The sequence below is a fragment of the Macaca mulatta genome, chromosome 11 (assembly GCF_049350105.2).
Source record: "Macaca mulatta isolate MMU2019108-1 chromosome 11, T2T-MMU8v2.0, whole genome shotgun sequence".
NCBI lineage: Eukaryota > Metazoa > Chordata > Mammalia > Primates > Cercopithecidae > Macaca > Macaca mulatta.
This window is the reverse complement of record NC_133416.1, coordinates 34683485-34696977: the sequence shown is the minus strand read 5'-3', so window position 1 is coordinate 34696977 and position 13493 is coordinate 34683485. Positions and strand designations below refer to the sequence as shown.

General features: G+C 40.5%; 1 protein-coding gene across 3 annotated transcripts in view; it reads right to left on the bottom strand.

Annotated features, from left to right (window-relative positions):
* The window catches only part of FGD4 (FYVE, RhoGEF and PH domain containing 4), a 266934-nt gene that overhangs the window by 146480 nt on the left and 106961 nt on the right, over positions 1 to 13493 (bottom strand). The window contains exon 1 of one of the 3 annotated variants that reach the window (XM_077953841.1): positions 2725 to 2900. The exons of the other annotated variants lie outside the window; for them this stretch is intronic. The gene's annotated coding sequence lies outside the window, so the exon portion shown is untranslated. Of the gene's footprint in view, positions 1 to 2724; positions 2901 to 13493 lie in introns of those variants that run through there. 3 annotated transcript variants of the gene reach the window in all.

Here is a 13493-nt window from a genome sequence, read left to right as displayed (position 1 = left end):
ACTTAACTTCAAAAAATGGATTATAAATCTGTACCTCAAAAGCAAAGAAACTGAAGGACTCAATTTAGGCTAGGCAGAATGAATGTGTCCACAAAACATAGTATGAAAAACTAAGAAATTTAATCGCCATTAATTAAGTCTAGAGTTTACATGTCTGAATTTGTTATGTCAGGCAACATTCCAGCATAATATGTCAAAGGGGCAGAAAGATTTGACTGTGTGTGCTGAACTAATGCTGGCTGATTTGCTGCCTACTCAACGTTCATGGATTTGAATCATTCTAAGTACTCTGTTCAAAGTTTCACATTGCCATCTACACAATCCTTTTACATGAAATAACCAAATAAGGTTAATTTTACATATTTACAAGCATAAATATAAACTCATCACTTAGTAAGGTCTTAAGTCATATTGAAGAATTGAAAATCATCAAGCCCTCAGACAGTTGGAAAAGTTGGAAGAAAGCACAGACACCTCGGAAATCTAGCAAGTCTCTTCACCCCCACAAGTAAGGATGGTGAGAATCAGAAAGCAGTGCTTCACAGTGGATCCGCGAATTCAGTACATTCTAAATTCTAAATTCCTTACTGTAAGAAGCTGTGTGCCCAGTGGCAGGTCTCACTGCTGACAGTGTTGTGAGTGGAAGTGGACATCTCACCAGGTCCTTCATGTACAGGACAGTCATATGACAGTGCACTCCTGTCCCATAGGTACCCTGGTTGGGATCACAGATGTTCCAGGGACTGTCCCTGCTGCCCACTCTTCACCTATTTTTGTAAAGGGTTACCCTCAAGAACCACTAAGTCTCTTGTTAGTGGTGGATTGGACAAAGCTTTTTAAAAAAATTTTGAAAAACCTGTGGTTTTATTACTTGTTACTCTGGAAACTTGGTCAATGTAACATGCTCACACATGAAAATATACACATGCCTGCCAATACTCAAAAGGCTGGAATACTGTCTAACATTAACACCCAATTAAAAACACAATCTTAAAACTTTACCTCAATAACAAAAAGAAAAGAGTAAGTAAATTCACCAACACTAGGAACTTGAGAAGTGTACAGATTTATCTAGCCCACCTCAATTGCTCTAGGTAACTACATCCCAAGCACCCAGATGCCACACACTTCAGACCCATTCACTCACAGCCTTTTTCTGGATTCTAAGATAATGGTAATTAAAGCAACATGAACACCTAATCATACACGAGACTTTCAAATTACCTAATTTCCTCCCAAGCCTTATATTGCTTATGAAAGACTGACATTTATGGGTGAAAAAAATTATCCCAATACTATTACATTGGCTTGAAAATTTTTAGATTATGCTAAGGAAATTTTGAGGCAGACATGTATCTACTATTATTAAAACATGCTTCTTAGAGCTAGTATGTAGCTAAACTACTTTTGTACATTAAGAAAAAAACTTTTTAAAAGTAGTAATAATGATGTATAAACACCAGTAAGCACAAAAGAGGGTAACAATTTTAAAGTCAACTACAATTAACACCAAGAACTCCCAACTGTCTGGCCTAAAAACCTGTTCTTGAAATAAGAACATGAGTCCTTGACTAATATGAGGTTATCTAATTTTACATTATCATCTTAAAAAGAAAATGAAACAATTAGGGCCTATTAGCAATAACCTTTTCTAACTCTCCGGGCAGCCACTGACATGAATGTCCAAGATGACAGCAGCACCGCACAATTAGAAAGGCTGAACCTGCATGAGCCAAGCCTTTCCTTGCAACCTTTCCTCTATCCCTCTATCAAGTAAAAATGGCAGACCCAGTTAGACTCACAGAGCACTGGCCCTATGGTTTCAATGATAAAAAACAAACAAACAAAAAAAAAACTTACACAAAAGAAGTATCCAGAATATAGACAGCACTCTTTTTGTTTTTTCACATTTATATTTTAGGGAACAGTTTTGGGGAAGGGGATACAATGCTGCCTTACAAAGGACATAGAAGTCCCTTGTTTGAGCTACCAACCTCTTAGCCACACAGAAAAATGTCAGTCATCCGTTTGTTAGGACCCAAATCTCCTTCTACTGCTCACAATATGCAACACACATTTTAAGGGGCTGTTGAAATAGAAAAACAAAGGAAGCCCTTGAAATAGAAGCTGATCTTCCTTGTCTTGCCCTTCCTTTACCACGGTGCCTGCATGCATGCCTTAAAGCACTGCCACATTGTTTCCACATGCTCAGGCCCTTGAAACTTGTGCCAAAGCATTGCAAAATAAAACTGCATAAACATCACATTTCAAAACATCAGCTAGTAATGGTGGGTCAGTCCTGTGGGCCAGAATAATCATTAATTAAATCATAACCTACAAACGTCCCTGACCTGAGTTATTTTTTCAAATAATAAGAACAGGCATTGAATACGTTGGGGCCATGGGCGTATTTCAGAAAGATACCAGTGTAATTCATTCTGAAAAACCATTAAAAATGACTGTCCTTTTGCCACTTTCAGGAGTCACAAAACAATTTCACAAGCAGAAAACAGTTTAAAAGATTAATTTTTTTCCCATTTTTTCCAAAATCAACATGTAATTGCACAGGCATTATTGAACTGCATAAAATCAATACAAGAGAGGTGTATAACGCTGGAGGTTTCTTTAAAAAGAGCTTAGAGCTCACTTTCCTTGGACCACATGGAGATAATGCCCTCACACAAATGTACTACAAACTGGATACATATTACTAGGGTTACTTACCTTATAAAAGCTGAATTTATTCCTCTTGGCCAGAAGTCACAAATGGCTGAAGTAAAACTCCCTTCATTTGTTCTTCCAGCGAGCCAAAGCAAGCCTCCCATTAACCCGGTCCATTGCAGATAATCTCACCCAGCACAGGCTCCCCTGCTTTCCCCAGTTCCCAGCCCAGCAAGGATAATCACATTCCGGTGGGGAGTGAACAGATGGTGGATTCCATGGTAACCAGCCCTCCTAAGGCGATTGGTAGAAGTGTGTGACTACTGCTTATTGGGTAACAATCGCTGTCTTTGTGCTCCAGCCTTGCAAATCCTAAAGGAAGGAACATATATAGCCACTCACATGCGCAGGGCTTGCCTAGCAGGTGTTTGGCTATTTAAACAAGTCAGTGCAGCCCAACTAAAAGCTTTCCAGCAAATTTACCCTTGGTGGTACAAACTCCTGACATTTCAGATAGCTAGCTCTGCTCATTCAGGGAGAAAGGTCACAAGAGGCTTGACTTGACAAACAGAAAATAAAACCTCAAAGTTAACTTGAAAACTAAAGATAAAGCATTCTAGAAATGTAAGCTTCATCAGCAAGTTGTTTTATGATTTGGAATCCACATCAGAACTGAAACTGCTTTTATAAGGATTTTTTAAAACAAATATAATACTCAAACTTGGAAAAAATGTTAATTTGAAAATAAAGTTTTCAAAAATCAATTGTGTTATAAATGAATAATTTCTGGGCAAACATACATTCATTTTTACTGCATTAATTGAACTTTGTGGGGAGAGGCGGTGCTGGATTTAAAATTGTCATCTAGAGTCCTACCCAGTTATAGGATTAAAATATCTTAATTTTATACTATCTACTGAATTTACTCTGTTTCAGTATATGAAGGTTAAACACTGATTCTGCTGAACAGTTGCCCACCCCGTGGTCTTCATGAAGGAATCACAGATTAAGTCCTTGGAAGATCAAATTGGCTGAAAACCAAATATACCACATAAAAACCAACTATTAGAGGTAAACTATAAATCTAGAAAATATAAAACTATAGGCACTCAAAATGTCCATTATTGACACCAGCCTGAGTAACACAGTGAGACCCTGTCTCCACAGAAAATTTTTTAAAAAATTAGCCAGGTGTGGTGGTGCCCACCTGTAGTCCCAGCTCCTCAGAAGGCTGAGGTGGGAGGATTGCTTGGGCCCAAGAGGTCAAGGGTGTAGTGAGCCATGACTGCATCATTGTATTTCAGCCTGGGTGATAGACAGACCTTGTCTCCAAGAAAATAAAAAATAAAGAATAAAAAATAAATGGCAAAGAAAATAATTAGGATAAGCCAAAAAAGAAAATGAAACAAAAACAGTGTATTGTGACTAGACTTTTAGGTATTAATTACCTCCTTACTCTATAGTAACTCCCTATCTTAATTTCAAAGTTCTTTTCTTGGTACGAACCAGAAATGAGACACGAACACCAAAAGGAAAAAGACAAAAATTATTTCAAATAGATGATATGATTCTATTTCTCCTAAATAAGATCCATTTTATAGATACCTAGCCCCCCCTCAAAAAAAATTAAAAGAATGAAGTACAATATTACTTATAGTACCAGAAGTTTAGTGAGGTAATCATATACAAATATATCAACACAATTCCTTTATAAGGGCAAAACTATCAGAATACCAGTAAGACTGGATTCATAATGGCAACAGAAAGTATAGAAATAATATTATCTAGAAATGTGTGTGAACTATTTGGGGGAAAAAATGAACTCTAAGAGAAATAAAGGAAAGCTAAACAGCAACATAATGTGTTGAAGAATAAGAATATCCATTTTATAGATGCCAAGTCTTCCCTATTTACCAAATAGTCTCCTAGTAAAATTTCCAACATACTCTAAAAAATCAATTTAACAAAGTGACTGTAAAGTTTATTTAAAATTTTTAAAAACAGATAAAAATGGCTGGGTGCGGTGGCTCACCCCTGTAATTCCAGCACTTTGGGGGGCCGAGGTGGGCGGATCAGGAGGTCAGTAGTTCGAGACCAGCTTGGCCAATATGGTAAAACCCCATCTCTACTAAAAATACAAAATTAGCCAGGCGTAGTGGCACATGCCTGTAATCTCAGCTACTTGGGAGGTTGAGGCAGGAGAACCGCTTGAACCCAGGAGGCGGAGGTTGCAGGAGAATTGCTTGAACCCGGGAGGCGGAGCCAAGTTGCGCCAATGCACTCCAGCCTGGGCAACAGATCAAGACTCCGTCTCAAAAATATTTAAAAAGGCCGGGCACGGAGGCTCACGCCTATAATCCCAGCACTTTGGGAGGCCGAGGCGGGTGGATCACGAGGTCAGGAGATCGAGACCGTCCTGGCTAACATGGTGAAACCCCGTCTCTACTAAAAATACAAAAAAAAAATTAGCCGGGCGTGGTGGCGGGCGCCTGTAGTCCCAGCTACCCGGGAGGCTGAGGCAGGAGAATGGTGTGAACCCGGGAGGTGGAGCTTGCAGTCAGCCGAGATCGTGCCACTGCACTCCAGCCTGGGAGACAGAGCAAGACTCCATCTCAAAAATAAATAAATAAATAAAACATAAAAATATGAAAGAAAATTCTACATGAGTTGTAATAGTAATAATGATGGGTGAAATAACTATACCATGTTTTTAAAACATCTTATAAATACCATGAATACATTAATACTTCCCAAATATATGACTCCAGGACAAATCTCTCTCCCTGTGAATTCCACACTCTTACTTCTGACTACCTATTGAACATCCTGGACTTGGATGTTTAATAAGCATCTCAAGTCCGGGTGCGGTGGCTCACGCCTGTAATCCCAGCACTTTGGGAGGCCGAGGCGGATAGATCACCTGAGGTCAGGAATTCGAGACCAGCCTAATCAATATGGTGAAACCCCATCTCTACTAAAAATACAAAAATTAGCCGGGCATTGGTGGTACGTGCCTGTAATCCCAGCTACTCAGGAGGCTGAGACAGGAGAATTGCTTGAAACCAGGAGGCAGAGGTTGCAGTGAGCTGAGATAGTGCCACTGCACTCCAGCCTGGGCGACAGAGCGAGACTCCGTCTCTTTAAAAAAAAAAAAAAAGGCATCTCAAATATAACATTTCAAAACCCAATTCCCCATTTAATCTTCAAATCTGGTCCTCCTGTGTCCTTCCGTGTGTTTGGAAATGGCAACTCTATCCTTCTAGTCACTCAAGTCACTCAGCCTGGGAGGCCATCCTTCACTCCTCTCTGACATTTTATATCCAACTGCCCCCTCGTGTCCTGGGTATTTCTTCAAATTCAGCCACTTCTTACACCTCCACCATTCCCCCTTGGTGTAGGCCACACCATCTCTCACCTGGATCCCTTAACTTCCTAATTAGACTCTCTGCCCCCATCTTGTACCCTACAGGCTAAAATACCATCGAGATAAGGTCAATTCTCTTCATAAAACTGGCTTTCCTATTTTAATGGGAATAGAAGTCCCAATCTGACCCCACCCACATTAACTCACTTATCTCCTACAACCCCTCCTGACTTCCCTGAGCTCTCCAGGCAGAGTCTGACATTTTTGTTCTCTCCTCTACACTTTCTCAGTAAGTTGGACACTGATGGTGTTTACCACAGGGCACAGTCATTTGTACACATCTCTTCTTCAGACTGTGAGCACCTCAAGGCCAGGGACAGTGCCACTGTGAACCATTTGTTAACAGCAAGCCAAGGTCCTTGTACACAGTGTGAATTTAGTAAATCTGATGAATGACTAAAGACTGTTTTAAAATTCTAGTGCAAATTTAGAGGTACCTAAGAATCCAGAATTAGAAGAATGGTGATGCAAATATTAATGTATACACAACTGACACACTCTTATGCAGTTATTAAAATATGGTCATGGCCGGGCACGGTGGCTCACGCCTGTAATCCCAGCACTTTGGGAGGTCAAGGCAGGCGGATCACAAGGTCAGGATCTCGAGACCATCCTGGCTAACATGTGAAATCCTGTCTCTACTAAAAATGCAAAAAATTAGCCGGGTGTGGTGACGGGCACCTGTAGTCCCTGCTACTTGGGAGGCTGAGGCAGAAGAATCTCTTGAACCCGGGAGGCAGAGGTTGCAATGAGCCGAGATCGCGCCACTGCACTCCACCACCTGGGTAACAGAGCAAGACTTCGTCTCAAAATAAAATAAAATAAGATCAGAAAGACTATGTGGCAAAGGGGAAATGTTTATATTAACAAGTACTGTTTACTGGTCCCTAGTATGTGCTAGACACTATAATAAACACTTTACAAATATTTTATATAAACCTCACAGGGCCTATGAAGTAGGGATTATTATCCTCATGTTTTAGGTATAGAACTGAGATTCAGAATTTAAGCTCTTTGCCCTTGGTCTCACCGTTGCAACGAGAACCTCATTTGTCTGAGACCAAAGCTTGGATCTAAGTCACTACGCTACACCACCTCCCAGAAGTGGGAGGAAAAACAAATACAAAACTGAATACCCACTACTAATAAACACTATGCATTTGCAATGATATAAAAATATATATATATATTTTTTTGGAGACAGGCTCTCACTTTGTCACCCATGCTGAAGTACAATGGCACAGTCTTGGCTCACTGCAGCCTCAACGTTCCAGGCTCAACTGATCCTCCTGCCTCAGCCCCTCAAGTAGTTGGGACTACAGGCACGTGCCACCACACCCAGTTAATTTTTCTGTATTTTTAGTACAGACGGAGTTTCGCCATGCTGGCTTGAGCTCAAGCGATCTACCTGCCTCGGCCTCCCAAAGTGTTGGGATTACAGGATTCTTGCCGAGCAGAGAAGAGAATCTTAGCAACAAAAGGCCAGGCTTACCTAGGCTTCAAAATTTTCAGAGTACCTGTGAGGAAGAAATATTGAACTTATTTTTCTTCTCCAGTTTCCAAAATTTTTAACGTCAAATTATAATTTTATAATCTTCTAAAAATATATTTACTCCTCCTATACGTATTTTTTAATGTTCACTCCACCATGTTCTTGGGAAGATCTACAAACAAGTGAGACAATAAAAAAACTAAAAAGAATTGGCACAGTTTTTAGAGAATTGATGCCATGGGAAAAAATGACTCAGAAAGGAAAAATAAAGGCAGATCTATGAAAGGTGAGTAAGGAATAGTAATGTCCTCTGGAGCTCCAAGTTCACCTCCAAGTGTTCTGGTATTATCATCATTATAGTATCCCCTCAAACCACACTGCCCGGAATCTAATTATAGGGCCTGAAACCTAAGTGTAGGGCATGTGACGAACAGCCAACAATCTCCATAAAGGTTCTTAAGATAAAAAGGCGTTGGAAGCAGGAGCCTGATAATTTATCTTTCTCAAATACTGGGCAGGCGGCAACCTTGCCTTGAATATCTGCTGTTGCAGCCATTGTGCCAGCTAGGCAGAGATGGAATAATCTCGGGAGCATTTTTCCATTTCCCTTCGTGGCTGAATATGCCTAATTCCATTTGCCCTTACTCCTCCTTTCTCTTTCCTTTTGTAAGAGGCTTTACCCAGGAAATCAGAGGTTCCCAAACTTTTCAAATCAGAGCATCTCAGTAACTTCTGCACAGTGACCCGGGGCAGGAGCAATTACTTAGAGTTCCACTGATTAAGTGGTTTGGTACAAAAAAACTAATAACTGCTGGGCACAGTGTCTCACGCCTGTAATCCCAGCACTTTGGGAGGCCAAGGTGGGCAGGTCACGAGGTAAGGAGTTCGAGACCAGCCTGACCAACATGGTGAAACCCTGTCTCTACTAAAAATACAAAAATTAGCTGGGCATGGTGGTGCATGCCTGTGGTCCCAACTACCTGGAAGGCTGAGGTGGGAGAATCACTTGAACCCAGGAGGCAGAGGTGGCAGTAAGCCGAGATCACATCACTGCACTCCAGCCTGGGCGACAGAGATTCTGTCTCAAAACAAACAAACAGACAAACAAACAAAAAACGAATAACTACCTTTGACTTAGCAACTTAGCAACATTTGAGAATATAACAAATAATAATTTCAAGAAAAAAAATCGCACTTTTATTCTATTCCTAAATCACTCCTACTACTTACTAATGGGATGTGGATGTACCCTGCCAACCTCTCATACCATAGGATCCTATTAAACATCGCAAACCTCATTTCCTCTCCCAAGTTGATTTTCACCAGCTTGTTATCATGGTACCCACCAAACCCTCGACTCCGCAAAATATGCCACTATCAAAAGAAATATATTGCAATCAAATATTTTTTAAAAGGGAACTATCTAGAGGTAGGAGTTTGCACAGTATTTGATAGATGTTGTTGTTTTTCCCTTGAAATTTTTAAATACCCTGCAGACAGCACTCCTGTGAGTTGGCAGTGATACCCAAAGTACCTAGGCACATAATTTTGGGAGTTATGTGTTTAAGCCCTTAGCCTCTATAATTAGGGAGTCCAACTACAACTCCCTAATTACAAATTCAGAAACCCAGACTCCAGTTCCTGTTTAGCCAGCCCTATGACACAGGCAAGACATTTACTCTGTCTGCTCCTGTGCAATTCAGTCACAAAAGGAGGACGCTGGCTTAGACCATCTCCAAAGTTCTCTTCAGCTCTAAAATAATGAGAATAAACGTTAGAGGAGAGTCTTACTGAGTCGAGAAGAAGAAAAAAGCTTGAAGCAGCAAAGACAAGAAACATTTATTTTCCAGAAGGAAATCGCATATTAAAATTTAAAATAACATACTTCTGCATACTACCCTTACATGTGGTATGACTGAAAGGCTTGAGCAGGAGGTATTGCTCAAGTACCAGTTGAAATGGCAATTGTACCTGCACAATGACATGCAATTTAGGGTGTACTTTCAGTAAAAATGCCACAAGCTCTGCTACTGGTTTTACTTGTCTTTCCATGTTCTCTTTCCATTCTTGCTGAGACTCCTTCTTGACAAACAGTTTATATTATGAATTGACCAGATATTGTTAGTGTTGCCTGTGACTATGAAACACTCAAATTACCTATCCTAATTGGGGATCAAACATATCAATGAACCCAAAAAGCCTAAACAGCAGAGCTAACCAATTACAGATATTGAAACCACAAAATACAGTATCTATAAAGAGGTGGCATCTCCTTAGATATTTTCTATACATTACCAATAATTTTGCATTTTTGGTTAATATTCTATGAATTTGTTTTGTTTTAATTTAATGGGGTTTTTATAATTCGTGTCATAAAAGTGACTTAGAGCAAAAATGTATTTGCAGGGTACAGAGTACTTTATAAGGAAGATAAAACACATTGAAATATTAATAAATTGAACTTTTCCGCCCAGTTTGCAAGGGGTTAAGGTTAAGAATCTAAAGCCTAATTTGATAGAAACTTTTTTAGTGGGAGCAATACCTCCTGCTCAAGCCTTTCATTCCTCTCCTGTGGTTAGCATTTCAGAGAAGTACTTGTTGTTCCAGGACTTGCCCAAGTATACACTGCCAAAAAAACAACCAACATTGACTAGGGAAGTCTATGCGAGGAGGTCTTATATTTCTAGCCCTTTTCTATTCATGTCCAACCATCAAAAAACTCACCCAGATCTACCAATGCCCCCGGGATATTTTTAATTAAAGTTTGAAAGATAATGTGGCTTAGTCAAATAAGAATAATGAGATTTAGTTCTTTACATCATTAGATTGTTTGTTACTGTCTTCATTATAGTAATATTCCCTCTCCTTCCAAATCCTTAATATTGATTCTAAAACAAAGGTGGGAGGAAATTACACAAGCAACCTAGGCCCTGCCTTCCACACTCTTAATTCTTATCCACATTTTTTTTCAAAAAGTGATTCATAGATAATTGAAATCTAGATATTTTAATTCTTCTTTCCTTAAGAAAATTTCTGAAATATATGAAAATGAAGACTCTACAAGGATATATGTAAGACATATGTATAACATATATAGATGTATTAATTACATTAACAAATCTAAAATATGTGTGGAGTGTAAAACAGAAAAAGGGCTAATAATAAAGAACGTTCTATAAATGAGGCTTCTAATAATATGCAAAGTTCCATTCTAAACTCCACAGACATAAAAGCATACGTTACCCCTTTTTCTTGATGAGTTTTTGATATGTATGAGAAATAAAGACATTTAACTTTTGTTGTAGGGGGTTGGGGAGAGGAGCTAACAAGATAGATGTATAGCACCAGGTAAACAGCAAAGATATATCACACAGACATTCTGCAAAAGCTAATACATTACCAACATTATGAACCTTCGCTTCATATTTTAGGGCTGAGATCAGGCCAGAATAAAAAGTATAATTCAAGCTTTGTGCTGATAAAACCCAATGCTGAATGGTTAATCCTTGCTGCTCAAAAAATATCCTAAAGGACCAAAGCATGCAAACAACTATGGCTTTAGGTTCAAACTTAAACAAAAACTGTTTCACTCAAGTTCTACAGGGTTGCATTTTTGAAGAGAGAAAGCAAATTCAGCAAAAATGTAATGATCACTTGAATGTTTATTGTTGATACCAGGGAGTTATTTATGACCTCTCATCTGATCTTTTAAAATCAATCCTAACTTTACTTTTCTACCCCAAGCCCAAATCCCAGAAAGAATCAAGTATTGAAAAGCGAGGGTGGCCGGGCGCAGTGGCTCACGCCTGTAATCCCAGCACTTTGGGAGGCCGAGGCGGGCGGATCACGAGGTCAGGAGATCGAGACCATCCTGGATAACACGGTGAAACCCCGTCTCTACTAAGAAATACAAAAAATTGGCTGGGCACGGTGGCGGGCGCCTGTAGTCCCAGCTACTCGGGAGGCTGAGGCAGGAGAATGGCGTGAAGTCGGGAGGCGGAGCTTGCAGTGAGCCGAGATCGCGCCACTGCACTCCAGCCTGGGCGACAGAGCGAGACTCCGTCTCAAAAAAAAAAAAGAAAAGCGAGGGTGGCCAAGCCTGGTGGGCAAGAGTCTCTTAAGACTAGGACTGAGGTGCATCTAATTATGACATTTGAAGATAACTGAATTTGAGGTTTTGTATGCAGCAAGGGTGTGTATGCAGGGTAGGCAGAGTGTGTGTGTGCGCACATGCATGCACACAAACAGATATGCAGCAGTGATATGCAAGGCGGGTGAGATCAATGTGTGTGTGCAGGAGGATATGGAAGGAGGTGGTGGAGGGGGTTCTGAAAAGCTTCTTCTTTTTCTTTTTTCTTTTTTTTTTTTTTTTGAGACAGAGTCTCGCTCTGTCGCCCAGGCTGGAGTGCAGTGGTGCAATCTCGCCTCACTGCAAGCTCTGCCTCCCGGGTTCACGCCACTCTCCTGCCTCAGCCTCCCAAGTAGCTGGGACTACAGGTGCCCGCCACCATGCCTGGCTAATTTTTTGTATTTTTTAGTAGAGACGGGGTTTCGCCGTGTTAGCCAGGACGGTCTAGATCTCCTGACCTTGTGATCCGCCTGCCTCGGCCTCCCAAAGTGCTGGGATTACAGGCGTGAGCCACTGCGCCCAGCCCTGAAAAGCTTCTTAATCGCCCTGCAAGTTTTATTTCATAAATGCTCTGGGTTCTTTTCTAAGATAACCAAGGCATAACCAGTTAAATATGGGGCAAATCATGATTGGTTAATGCTGTGAATATAGGTTCACAAACTCTGTGAATGTGAGTATGTGACAAAACAACTTGTTAGCAGGGTGATTTCTAAGCTACAATCTCTGAGCTTTGAGGCTTTCATTTAAGAAATAAACAGGCATAATATTTGGTACCATCGTCTCAGGAAGATCAATGAGATCATGTAGGTGAAACCTCTTTGAATATCTGGAAAACTATGCAGCTATAAGAAGTATTAAGCAGGTTTAAAAATGGGGGGTGGGGGGACTCTATTCTGTGAAGACAGAATGTCAAACAATTGACTTCCTATCGTGAAAAAACAACACAGAAGTCTCTTACGAAAAAAACCTCTTGGCCCCATTCATATTACTGTCAAGCTGTCTAAGCTCATTCCTTTCTTGCTTTTCTATGCTTATCAAAAGGGTGGGAGGTCTAGTCACTTCTCACCTCTTAGTCACTCCTCAGCCACATATATCTGACCCAGCACTCAACTGACACTGCTCCCAGCAAGGCCAGCAGTAACATCTCAGCTCCAAACCCATAGGTCGGGTTCAGTTCTCGCATCCTGGACCCTCTTGGGTGCCAATCACGCCCTCTTTCTTGACCTTTCCTCCCTGGCCTTCTCATAACCAGCTCTCCTGGTTCTCCAGGATTCTGAACACTTCTTTCATCAGCAATTCTGTGCCCTGCTCTCTCCTCCATCACATCTAATAAATCGGGTAAGATCAATAAATATTCACTGAACAGATGTTCATAAAAACAGATATCACCAGTAAATGTGTTTAGATATTACCGCACAGCAATTCATTGTTAAAATATAAAGTTATCAGTTCAGACATGGAATCCGACTGAATGGCTAGAAGCTCTTAATCTCTGTAAATAAGAAAGCAAACTAAATAATATTTTACTGATTATATGGCTGGAGGTGGGTAAAAGACCTCACCATCCCTCACAAATTGGTCCAATGAACAGTTGTGTAGGTATTTTAACACTTCTTTGCAAAATCCCAGCACCTCTGGGAGGCCAAGGAGGGAGGATGGCGAGCCCAGGAGTTCAAGACTAGCCTGGACAACATAGCGAGATCTCATCTCTACAAAAACAAAATAAAAAAGTTAGCCAGCTTTGGGAGGCCAAGACGGGCGGATCACAAGGTCAGGAGATCGAGACC